Source organism: Vanessa cardui, chromosome 19, assembly GCF_905220365.1.
Source record: "Vanessa cardui chromosome 19, ilVanCard2.1, whole genome shotgun sequence".
Classification (NCBI taxonomy): domain Eukaryota; kingdom Metazoa; phylum Arthropoda; class Insecta; order Lepidoptera; family Nymphalidae; genus Vanessa; species Vanessa cardui.
In genome coordinates this window covers 9,807,280-9,821,401 of record NC_061141.1, presented here as the reverse complement: position 1 = coordinate 9,821,401, position 14,122 = coordinate 9,807,280, and the positions used below count along the sequence as shown (strand labels likewise).

At 34.0% G+C, this 14,122-nt stretch overlaps 1 protein-coding gene across 4 annotated transcripts in view; it reads right to left on the bottom strand.

The window, feature by feature from the left end:
• The window catches only part of LOC124537946 (brain tumor protein), a 469,342-nt gene that overhangs the window by 345,429 nt on the left and 109,791 nt on the right, over positions 1–14,122 (bottom strand). For 3 of the 4 annotated variants that reach the window (XM_047114924.1, XM_047114936.1, XM_047114932.1), the window contains exon 2: positions 6,166–6,202. The exons of the other annotated variant lie outside the window; for it this stretch is intronic. The gene's annotated coding sequence lies outside the window, so the exon portion shown is untranslated. The remainder of the gene's footprint in view (positions 1–6,165; positions 6,203–14,122) is intronic. 4 annotated transcript variants of the gene reach the window in all.

Genomic DNA, 14,122 nt, shown 5'->3' with positions numbered 1-14,122 from the left:
TGATTGCTCTATGTTTGAACTCAGAATCATCGGTTAATATTTACGTCTTGAAACGACTGGGTTATCGCGACCTTTAACGCAGGATTATTAAAGTGCAGCCGTAACTATTGAGTGCAAGGATTTTGATCTTAACAATTAATAAAAAAAATAATAAAAAGAAAGACCGAAAACACTATTTTAAAACCAATTAATATGCACTAAAAATAATAAAAATAATTGCATATTTAACATATTTTTAGAGTCGTCCTAAGTAAAATGAAATGAAAAATATTAGACTACTTAAAAGTCGATTTACGATTATGTAACGTAGTTATAGTTATTGATATATTTGCAGTCGGTGTCAGCCACGCGCACACGCCCCAACAATCGAAAGAAAGAAGCGATACGAGCCCGTTGATTGACCCAGTATATTATCGTATAAAAGGTAATTTGTAAAAAACATATTTCTTAAAGTACTGTAGAGTTTTCTTGACTGACACCGATTCCAAATATAACAATAATTATAACTACCTGCTGCTACTAATCTTACATGTTCATTATTATAGTATAAGTAAAACGCAGTAATTAAAGTGATAATCGATTCAGGTTTACTTGGAGGTAGGGCTTTGTGCGAGCCCGTCTGGGTAGGTACCACCCACTCATCAGTTATTCTACCGCCAAATAACAGTAGTCAGAATTGTTGTGTTCCGGTTTGAAGGGTGAGTGAGCCAGTGTAACTTCAGGCACAAGGGACATAACATCTTAGTTCCCAAGGTTAGTGGCGCAGTGACGATGTAAGGAATAGTTAATATTTCTCACAGCGTCATTGTCTATGGGTGATGGTGACCACTTACCATCAGGTGGCCCATATGCTCGTCCGCCAACCTATACCATAAAAAAAAGGTAGATTATATCAAAGAAAACGAATAAAATCAAAATCAAAATCAAAGTATACTTTATTCAAGTGGGCTTTTACAAGCACTTTTGAATCGTCATTTAACAATTAAGTGAAGCTACCACCGGTTCGGAAAGTAGATTCTACCGAGAAGAACCGGCAAGAAACTCAGTAGTTACTCTTTTTCAACATTTAAAAAAATACAGTCATGTTAGTTAATTTTTAAGTTAATACAATTATTAAATTAATATATCCTGCCTGGAAGTCAACAGATATTAATTCCACGCTTTTTTATCATCTACAAAATCTTGTATCGAATAATACGCCTTTTTCACCAATGTATTTTTTATAAACGATTTGAATTTACGAGACGGCAAAGTTAAAAATGTCTGTGTTATTTTATTATAGAAATGGATACCTTGCCCCAAGAAAGATTTATTGACTTTGCGGAGTCGGAAACTTAGCGTTATAAGCTTATCCTTACTTCTAGTGCATATACAATGATTATCACTGATTTTAACAAAGTTATCAATGTTACTGTGAATATACATGATATTGTTGTAAATATATTGCGACGCAACAGTAAGTATTCCTACTCTGTTAAAAACATCCCGAAGAGAGTCTCTAGCTCCAAGATTATAAATAAACCGAATTGCTCTCTTTTGTAAAATAAAGACATATTCAATGTCTGCAGCGTTACCCCAAAGTAATATGCCATATGACATAATACTGTGAAAATAACCAAAATAAACTAAACGAGCGGTATCAATATCAGTTAGTTGTCTAACTTTTCTAACCGCGTATGCTGCGGAGCTGAGTCTCCCTGTTAGGGACGACAAATGGGGACTCCACTGAAGTCTGGAATCCAATTCTATTCCCAAGAACACGGTAGTATCGGCTACATCAAGCGGGCCACCGCTTAAAGATATTTTATAATTTTGCTTCCTAACATTGGGTAGGGTAAAAACTACACATTTTGTTTTTTGAGTATTCAGAACCAAATTATTTACATTAAACCAATCTTGTATCTGTGATAAGGCACCGTTCTCATCGTCATAGTCAGTTTTTTTTCTGTCAACCTTAAAAATCAGTGAAGTATCGTCAGCAAACAATACTATATCACAAATACCTTTAACAAAGAAAGGAAGGTCATTTATATATACTAGGAATAGAAAGGGACCCAAAATTGAACCTTGTGGAACACCCATTTTTAGCGTAGATCCAATAGACTTTATTCCATTAATGAAAACTTGCTGGATTCTTTGACCCAAGTATGAAGCAATGAGATCAAGAGCCCTACCTTTAACGCCGTAATATTTGAGCTTATAAAGAAGCGTCTCGTGTTCTACACAATCAAATGCTTTAGATAAATCACAGAATACTCCAATAGCATTCTGTGATTTCTCCCAAGCATCGTAAATATGCTTAAGAAGTGCAATTCCTGCATCAGTTGTTGATCGACCTCTTGTAAAACCAAATTGCTCACTATGAAAAATTTTATTTGTACCAATATAATAGTGCATATAATAAATCTATACATGTCAAATACCAATATACTTATTCCACGTCGAACCTTTCAAAATATAAGACAAATAGGATCAAGATTACGAAATACGTGAAAAATAATTTTGTGAAAACATTCTTACGTTTAGACCTTTTAAGATATCGCCGGAAACGCCTGGGGACATTCGAATCCTTTCAAGTATTGGGTGACTCTCGGGTCAAGTCCTTTCCCGGTAACGGGGTTGCATTTGCTATTCACTCGAAGTTCTAAAAGAGAATTCGGTAACCAGGTTCGACTTTAGCTATCGAGACATCTACTTGCATGTTTTAATGTCGATATCAGTTGAGACGATCAAAACAATAGAAGAACATCCTTATTCATTAAATTAAATTGAAGTTGAACTATTAAAAAGAAAACATTCTAAATTCAAAAATTAAAGAATATGATTTCGAACTCGACAAAAATTTGACCAAACAATCGTCCATCAGCTTTTTACTAAAGATGTAAGTTCTTTTCTAAGTTAATAATAAAATTGTTATCTATATAAATATTATAAATGTGTAAGTAACTATGTCTGTCTGTTCAAACCGCTGAACTGAAATTGATAAAATTTGGTATCATTTAAACTTGAACTTCAACAACGGATATAGGCTACTATTTTTCCCTAACACATGACAACCATCACCCTAAAACGCTAGCGAAACAGCGGGTAGGTAGTTATATATAAATATGTATGCATAAATAAAATGCTAGAATAATCTTTGATAAGGGCATAGGTTTTAATTACGAAATAGAAATTTTAATACCAAGTTATTATAATAAAAGCTTTGGCAAAGTGGCAATCACTCTTAGAGTTTTCAAGAACCATCAGAATTAAAATCAGCCAAAGTAAATATCGACCGTCATCAATATTTGAAATTTAAATTAAATCTAAGAGACATCGCGATTTATGATAAAGCCATCTTGACTTTTAGCCTCTTCTATTATTAATATAACAGAAATAGTCTTTCATTTTAGCTAATAAATAGTAATAAACAGTCAAAAATATTTTAGAATGTACCCAAAGGAAAAATAATTAATAATCAGTTTTATGGACAGTTGAAAACACAATTTTTTTTGAACGCTTAGTATCCTCTCCAAGGTGCGATGTTACTGCAGGCCAACTCAAAATAGAACAAGTTCAGCTTATTGAAAAAATAAGTGAGGTCAATTATGGAGTACTGCTCGCACCTTTAGAATAGCTCTGCTGAGTATCTTCAGGCTTTAAGAGTTGACTGAGAGGTGTGCCATTAGGCTGATAGAAGACAAAACTTTGATCAAGCCTAGGTTATCAAAATCTGGATCTGGTTTTCAAAGTCGGGCAAATCGACGTGTAGTTGCATCGTTTTCAGTTTTCAGATACATTTCGGAGAATGTGCTAAGGAATTACTCGAATTAATTCCATCCGTCCCCTTTACGATCGAACGGCCAGGCAAACGCGACCAAAGCGCTATACAGTAGAAATACCCCGCCTACGTACGAAGTGCCTCGAATCCTTTATCAATCGCACCGCCAAACTTTGGAATACTTTGCTCTATTTCCGGATGGGTACAACGTTGGTGTCTTCAAGAGTTAACAGGTGTTCTTATACATAAGTTTGAGATTATGGTGATTTACAAATAAAACCGTTGGTAGTTCCACATATCTCAACAAACTTGCCAAATGGCTGTAAAAACTAATTTCAGTAAAACTTAGTTATGATCTTATATGTGGTAATGTATTAGCTATTGTACAAATAATAACTACCAAGACTAATTTAATTGATGGCTTTGCACAAGCCCATCTGTGTATATACCAACAAGAACAACAACAACAGCCTGTAAATTCCCACTACTGGGCTAAAGGCCTCCTCTCCCTTTGAGGAGAAGGTTTGGAACGTATTCCACCACGCTGTTCCAATGCGGATTGGTGGAATGTACATGTGGCAGAATTTCTATGAAATTTGTCACATGCACGTTTTCTCACGATGTTTTCCTTCACCGCTAAGCACAAGATGAAAGACAAATTAAGCGCATGAATCAGCGTGCTTGCCTGGGTTTGAACCCGCAATCATCGGTTAAGATGCACGCGTTCTAACCAATGGGCCATCTCGACTCTTGCTGCAAAAATTTTTCATTAAAACTTAGGTTTGATCTTATATGTGGTAATGTATTAGCTATTGTACAAATAATAACTACCAAGACTTATTAAACTGGTGGGCTTGTACATCTGTGTATATACCATCATCAGATATTCTGTAACTGACCAGCAATTTTTAACATCTTAGCTGCTAAGATTGTTAGCGGGTTGGTGATGTAAGGAATGGTTAATATTTCTAACAGCGCCAAAGTCTATGGGCGGTATTGATCACTTAAAATCCACTGATTACGGAGGGCTGATGTGTTTTTGGACCGGATTTCGGATATCGATTCAACGCTAAAATGCATTTCACGCGGTCATTTGTACAGTAACTATCTATTGTTAATTCATATTTGTACATATTTAAACACCACGAATTAATGGATGTCACATAAAATGATAAAATTTATCTCGAATTATCGTTCTCTGTATTTGGAAACAGTTTTGTGTTTTACAAAATTAAAGTTATTCACATGTAATCCCATAAAATAATTATGTCTATTTCGGAAATCGGCCACAAATCTGATTTTCAGTGATTATTTAAATTTATTCCGTTTGAGTCAATCGTTAAACGATAATAATTCGGTAGTATAGTAAGTAAAGTAACAGCCTGTAAATCTCCCACTGCTGGGATCAGGCCTCCTCTTCCATTACGGAGAGGTTTTAAAACATACTCTACCACGCTGTGCCAATGCGGGTCGGTGAAATGCACATGTGGCAGAATTTCTATGAAATTAGACACATGCCGCCGAGAAAGATATGAATTATAAACACAAATTAAGCACATATACATAATGATGCTTGCCTGGTTTGAACACGCAATGATTGGTTAAGATGCATTCGTTCTAACCACTTGGTTCTCAGCTCAATAATTCGGTGTGTTTGTCGGCGTGTGAAATAGTTACATAAATCAATAAATTTGGACGCCAGTAAATTCGACGTGTACGTCCAATTCTCGGAACGTGGTCAGACGGAAATATTGAAAGTTGAAGATAGGGTAGACATGCGATAACGCAGGGGTCGTATTAGGGTGAAAAGGGGGTTTGAAGAATTGACTAACATATATGTATTTGGACGATGAACGATGTACGATATGTTTTGATATCTCTAATCTTAGACAAGACGTGTGCTAATATAAATACATATGTGTTTATTGCAAAGGTAAGGACAGGCTAGTTAGTGATCATCACTGAGATAAGAGCTCTAAAGATTATTAAGAATACTTTACATTGCTAATGCCTTACTAACTTTGGGAAATAATACGTTATATTTCTTGTACCGAAAAGACTAACTGCTGATTGAAAATTGATGTTAAAAAAGAGTAACTATTAAGTTTCTTGACGTTTCTTCTCGGTATAATTTGCATTCCGGTTCATGTTCATTGGTTCATTTAATATAGTTTGTTAAATGACGATTCAAAAGTAGTTGTAAAAGCCTACTTCAATAAAGTATATTTTAATTTGCCTGTCCCCCATCCCCTAACCTTTCAAACCAGAAGACAACAATACAATTGCAATAGAATATCTGAAGATAAGGTAGTATCCACACTGGCTTGCAAAAAGCCCTTCCACTAAATGTCAAATGGATACAACATATAACAAAGTGTTAGTTAAACATAAACAATAAATACCTGTTCGTGATGCGCTTCAGCACGCCCACGATAAATCCTGAAACAGAAACGTGACCTTTGTAAGTGAAATAAGTGAAAACATACACAGAGGACGTGAAAAATGCTAGCCGAAGTAAACTTAATAACGTCAAGCGCATATAATACTATTTCGCGAAGAAGCGAGTTAGTGAAAGAGCTCGCATTAGAAAGCGTCATTTATCAACGTGACAGATCATCCCTCGGCTCTTAGCAATGACAAATGTCGCGGTCAGGTAAAAAGCGAAGCGTTAACGAAATTCTCTTAAACGATTTTTGATGAAACGCCTAAATGATTCATTCTAAATAATTCATATTTATTTGATTTTAGATACACTTTAACAAATATAGCAACTTGTTGTTGATTTAATGTTACGTTTCTATAATAAAATTCCACAGACATTTTTAACTTTGCCGTTTCATAAATTTAAATCATTTGTAAAAAATATATTGGTAAAGTACAAGATTATGCAAACGATAAAAAAGCGTGGAATTAATACTTGTAGACTTCCAGACAGGATAAATTACATAAATATATAAATTTAATTAACTAACATGATTGTATTTTAAATGGTGAAAAAGAGTAACTACTGAGTTTCTTACCGGTTCTTCTCGGTAGAATCCGAACCGGTGGTTCACTTAAAATAGTTCTTAAATGACGATTCAAAATTGTTTGTAGAAGCCTACTTGAATAAAATATATTTTGATTTGATTTGATTTGTTTTGTCGGATTATAGCCTATGTCCTTTCCGAAATCGGGGGTGGCGCAGGTAGCTATGTTATGCGGGATTCTCACTCACTAAAATCCCTACAATGGCTGTCGTTGACAGGGAAGAGGTAAGTTTACAAGATCGTTTTAGATTAGAGTCCATTCTAGCCCTGTGGGTTCATACCCATCTAAGACCTTTTTCACAAGCGTCAATCAAGAACATTTACAACCAGTGTTGTGATAGTGAACCGTTTCACCAGAATAAAGCTTAGTGCACATATATTTCACTTGCATGAATCCTATAGAGTATTAGTGGTTTAAGAATACATTGTAACAAAAATATATATTATAAGAAATAAAATTTGTGGAATTTCATTAATGAAAATCTTTATTGAACTTTTTTCAGGCATAACAGTAATATTTCAAGGTCGAATTAAAACTTAAAACCGATAATAAACGATTTTCTATATTGTATTAATATATCCAAACAATTCGCCATAGACATTGTAAGATCAGCCAGGCAATAGCCAATGGCAGGATCAAAGATATTAGGCAATAAGCTAACTTTTTACTGGTTACACATAAAAAAGAAATGTATGACTCAAATAAGTTATCATTTTAATTATTAATAAGTGACGTATTAACAAAAATATAGTTTCGTACTATGACGAAAGTGTATTCACTTTTGTAGCTTCACTACAATTTTTCGGCACGTTTCATCTGCCTTTTGATTTATAATTGACGGTATGACAATAAAATACCAAGTAAGAGAACATACCTCGTTGATTCGAGTTCGAAATTTAAAAATACCGTTACATAAAATTATGCCTAATTCGAAATCTAAAGTTCGAAATTTAAATCGTATTCGAAAATGGGATGGCACCTTTGAAATTCTAATGCGGTATACACATTTCGGATTCGCTCACTTTGAAATAACCGGAATGTTGACATGCAAATCTCGACAGAAATGATTTATGAATGGGATTGGTCGGTGGATGTGTTATCTGCGGCCTTTTTATCGTCGAAACGTCAGTCAAAATATCCGATGTAACATATTGAAAGTTGATCTGATGGGATATTTGATTTATTTCATATTTTAATCTGTACAATACAAATATATAGTTTATTTTACCTCCCTGAATAAAATTATATTATGAAATTGCGTTCAGAAATTTACACAATTTTTTATTTGAGTGTTAACAGAAATACACAACCTTTTTTTAATTTTCATAAGCAAAGGTATCAAACCAAAAGTCCAAATATAATAAAAATTAAAATATAGAAACTATTTCTGCATTTCCTCTTACGTACAAAGCGGTAAGAAAATTACAACAATTCTGTACTATGAATATCGAACGATTGGTAGCGTACTTGGCCCCGTTGTCGCAACACCGGCCCGTTGTGAATGTTGTTCAAGGATACTGTCAACAATCAACTTATAACTATCAATATGGATACGTCACTGTAGTTAGATTAACCATTTTTTGTAATAATTAACCACTTTCTGCTCGATCCAATCTTTAGTAATTCAATTCAAATATCGAACCAAGTTATTATTGTTTATATTTTTTTATAATCGTAAATCAACAAGATAGTCTTATATAAGGGAAAATATTATCCAATCTAAGAGAATTTCTTTCATTCTCTGTGGTTATGATTAACAACGTGAACAAACCTATATGTATGTATGTATGTATGACCAATAAAAATCTTCTACATTGCTACCTACTAATCCGCATTAACTAAGCACCATGTCATTTTCTCGCATAGATAGTCCTTAGATCAGCAGTATGACAAATACAGGCGGTAAATAACAAAACATAATAGTAGCACTATATTCAACTAGATAGTACTACACACGCCTATTACTAGTCAAATATATTTTAAATGTCTAGAGAAATTAAAGTATTTCCGTCCTGTTATCAGTAGTCCTCGGTATCAGGTACAGTAGAACGCTTAAAATAAATTTTATACTAAGCATTACAAAGGAGCAGAGAATCAAACTAAAACCTCCTTTTGCGATATAAGTATTGATCTTATTAAAGTGACGTTTCAACAAACATTCCGAAGACAAACAAAGGCTTTTATGACTTAAGAAAAATAAGAAAAAGGTCACAAACAAAGGGAGAAGAAACCATTTTGTAAGATGGCAAAATCGTCTGTAGTCCGTCGAGATGACATTCTTTGCGACTGCATTCTTTACACACACGACGATAACGTATGTGTGTGTGTCATTTTGTGTTATTATTACGTTTAGATAGACCTCACATTGTTGAGTTATTGGGATGTGTTGAGGCAAGAATATTTTGCTTCAGATGGTTGACTATAACGCGAATACGTCTTAAATGAATTAATTGTATGTAGTAGAAATCCCCTTAAATTCATTTCAGTCATTGTTAAAGTATAACACATTTATAGTAACAAATAACTTATTTAAAACTCTCGAAGTGGTAAGGAAACCTGTATGTCTCTTGTTTCTATGAAATTCTGCCAAACTTTTATCCACCAACTCGCCTAGGAGCAGTGGAATAAGCTCCGCAACCTCCTTCTCAGAAGAGGAGACCTTTTTTACCTCATATTATCCCAATGACAAAAGCCTTCGTGCATTGAAGTAATCAACAGGAGTCTGTTATTGATCATCAATGTGCGGTGAAGATTATCGAAACTGTTAGTGGCGCTAACACATGCATGATTAATGCAATCCATATGATTCATTTGTGTGAGTGTGTCATTATGCAAAATTTGTTGGTTTCACATTGGTGTGTGTTGCACACATGCACACATTTCGCAATGTGCCGGAAAAATTGTTTTATTGTAATTGAAAATAAAAAATATTATTTGAAAAAAGAATTATATTTTTTAAGTTGGTGAATTTAGTACGAAACAGAAAAAGAGAAAAAAGATAATATATATTTTTTAAATTAAGAACATAAAAAAGTGTCGCGTTAAAACAGTCATTGCCAACAGCGTTTTAAATGATATCATATTTAATTAGGATGTTATTTGTAAGCAAAAATACGTTTATGAAATAAAAATGAATATAAAAAAAAACAACGATGACCATTTATTGAACAGAAAACACAAAGGAAGCCAAGTGAAAGTTTATAAATGTTTATTTAAAATATTTAACCTATTAAAGATATTTTAAAATGAACTTATTCAACCGGTTTTAATGAATAAAAAGGCGTAGCGTAAATGAAACTGTCAACAAAAACTTGAAGCAAGCAATGTGTTTATCGTTAAGGAATTAAAGCTATTAGACTAGCTAAACCTGTGGCCATACCCTAACGATTGCTTGAGCTATTATATCTGATCAGCTGTTTAAGCTTAAAGAGGTGATAGACAGAGTGCAATTAAACATATTTTGCATGAAAATATTAGTATATATGTTGTTTATGAGTTCAAAGATATTTTATCATATTTCCCGGAGACAACCAATATTCCGACTGCCCCTGAAGATAGAGTGGCGTGGAGGAAGCTAATCGACACATCAGTGAAAACATTTCAGGGCACAATTCTCAGCAATTAAGGAAATGTAGAAGAAGAAGATAGTTGATTAACCGAATTAAGTATCAGTATTCCACAGAAGCCAAACTTTTTGTATATATCGACACCTCCAACGCATTAAGTCGTAGGACAAAATTTTTAATTTTTCAGGAGAGCGATTATTAACTTTCATCTTTGCGTTGCTCAGCCACTAAGTACAATTTGTGATTAATTTTGGTCTCAGCACAGATTGTATGTTAGAGAGTACAATAAAACTTTTCTATTGAATTAATGAATTTTAGTGAAAATCGGTAAAAAATAAAACCTTACGACTTTATTCGTGTTGTCACAATAAACGACACGCATAAAGTCGCAACTTGTGAATTGCAAAGTTTTGCGTCGGACATATGTAGCAATTTTTGTTAATTAGTAGGGTGATATACAAATGCATTGATTCACTCACTATTGACGCTAAAAGAAACACTTTGTTGTCAATTGTGCATGTTGTTACAATTAGCTCAAACACCCTTCAAATCGGAACACAACATACAGATGAGAGAGTTACTCTCAATCAATCTTGATATTTTACTCATAAAGAGAATTCCCAATGAAACGGTTTGTACACAAACTATAATATCACTGTTAGTATAAAATGTAAAACAATTTTGTATTTGAACAAAATATAAAACAGAAACTATGTCCATTTGCTAAGACCTTGTTTCAGACGATAAATCCTTTCTTAAACAGAGAGATTCTGAAGAGTAATGATGAAGAGATTTTCCGGAGTTAACTCGTTTAATTTCAAGCGTTTTTTTCCTTGAAAGTTAAGAGTTTTGTTTTCATATTGCGTTTTTAGTCTTCCTTTAGCAATTGAAACAAAACTTGAGCATTCTTTGCTTTATTTAAAGGGATATAATACAGCCTCATTAATTAAAATTTTAATATATTTCTCCGATGTAAAGCTTAGTATGTTATTTTGACAATGTTTGAAGAAAGGCAAGATCTAAGGTTATAGGTCATTATTTAACTATTTTAAAAGTGTTTGATTTCCAGGTGTGTAATAAGAAATACTAAAATAATAATCTGTTACTTACAAATTATCGGAATAGTCCAATACATCGACATTGCTATATAATATCTGGACTTCAAATATTTGCATTCAAAATCGACGGATAATTTTATTGTAGGAACAAATATTATTATTTTTCCATTGGTGCTCTGATATCAACCATTCCTTAGATACCCAATGCGCCACTAGCCTTGTGAGCTAAAATGTTATGTCCCTTTTGCCTTGTGTGTAAGTTTGAAGAGTTAGCCAGTGTGTAGTTACACTAGCTGCCCTTTAAACTGGAACACGTACCTTAGGCAAAAACAATAATACTAATTTTTAGTTACCCACCCAGGGTCATACAAAGTCCTACCACCAAGTCACCGATCGTATATATTAATATACAATTTGAATAAATACAATTGAATTAGGACCTGTCTAGCCCTTACAAGGACCTCCGTTGACTTCGTATGGCTACAGATGGAATGGATGTTAGTAGATTGGAAGCTGTCTATTTTGTTAATGAAACATGAAGTATGTTTATGAATGTATGGTTGTGTATACAACATGTATATTGCCTCTTTGCTATTGTGGCTTTAATCTGACAGGCTCAAGTCACCATGCTCTGGAATAGGCCGTTTTTTTTTCTGGAGGCTGTTCCTCAGTTCGAGTCAGATTTCCTGTCCCATCGGACTGTGACCGTTTGTACTAAACTCGTTTACTATGACATAAAACACCTATGACATAAAAAAAAATAGAGTGAGGGAATAGAGTTCCGCTGAGTTTGTGCACACACAAAGTAAGATAGGTCCTTGACCATTTTCAGACTATTTTCATAGCCTAATGTCGATTTTCAACATCACCAAAATATTTTATCTGTTGTGTCCAATTAATTATGTAGTATTGTATATTACATAATTAATAAATAAACTTATAAGAGAAAAAGCACTAGAGGTAAGAACACGTACATCATAACCGATGATTGCGATTTCAAATCCAGGCAAGCACCACTGAATTTTCATGTGCTCTCGTGCTCAGCGGTGAAGGAAATTCTGCCTCATGTGATTCCACTAACCCACATTGGAGCAGCGAGGGAGAATATGCTCTTATCCTTCTCCTCAAAGGGAGAGGAGGTTTAGTCCAGCAGTGGGAAATTTACAGGCTGTACATGTTTGTGTAATTTATAAGATCACTAATCAAGTCCTAGCTACAGTCACGTGCAAACAGTCGAAGAACGAGACTCGAAATCGTCGCTACGACAAAATCAACATCTCATTTCCCTCCATAGCGTCATAATCGTCGTATTATGAGGAACGTTTTATCGGCTATTCCTACGATATACAATTTCCTTTTGGGCAACTTTTTTTTTTATTAGATTACATTTTCGTTCGCGGAAAATTTTAACGCTTTAAGGGCTATCGTCCTTGGGATAAGTAGTGATGCGATGTCCCGTTTCCCCCCTTTTTAGTATTTATCTAATTATCATATAATACTCAGATATTGCAAAGATAAATTATCATTAACACAATATAACTTTTCAGGCTCGCTTGATTTATTAGCCTATACTTGGTGGTCGGGCCACTGAAACCCACTGTTCAGATATTCTATCGTCTGATCAGATATTCTATCGTCGAAGATCAGTTCTTTCTAGTATTAATTTCTGGGAGGGGGTCTACTCTACAATAGACATAACATCTTGGTCTCAATATTGGTGATGCGCTGTAAATGCAAAGATTGGTTAATATTTCTTACGGCGACAGTTTTTGTGGTGATGACACTTATGAAATTACTCATTTGCCTCCCCCTTATTATACGTTATGTGTTTACCTCAGACTGAACCTGCAATCATCAGATACGATCATATCAAAGATCAAAGATCTCTTATCATTGAGCCATACGTTATTGTATTATTTCCTTTTAGGTGATAAAGCATTCAACAGGTATAGGTAAGAAGTGAGATTTCAGTAAGAATTAATCTAAAAGTTTCTGATATTTTTTATGATATTTTCAAGGCAATTTAAGTAAGGATTTTTTGTGAAGCAGCTTTCAATGGATCAGATGCTTTAGGCACTTCCGAATTAAATGTTCATTTTGTTTTATTATCCGTTTATCTCCGGGTTCATCTCATTACAGATAAAAGTGATTTCGATTTTGTTTCCAACATTTCGCGCTAATGTTTGAATAGTTTGATTTTATCAATTGCAATAACAATCTGTGATTACGATCTGTTAACGATATTTAGGTACTTTGCCAAAAAATTCTTCTTATAGTAACGCCCAATTTTTGTCCTGGGACGGCCATTTTGTTTTATATAGGTAAAAACAGCATCATCCTCCTGTCCTTATCCAATTTTATTTGGGGTCGGCGCAGCATGTCTTCACCTTCCATACTTCTCTGTCGGACGTAACCTCACAAGAAACATTCTTTCTTACCATATCATCTTTCATAAAATCCATCCATAGTTTTTTTGGTCGTCCTTTATAACCATCCACATCCATGTATAGGTAAAAATAGCGTCGAAATAAATATTTATTTTTAGGATAATAAAATCACTGTTTTGTATTAAGATATATTTAGTGATTTAATGAATATGGCATGAGGAATCTCGATGTTAAAAAGCAACAAGTTTTCCATGAGTGCTTTCCGAGGCACGGTTATGAACAAATTTCTAGCTTCCCCAGACATTTGCTGAGATTTTT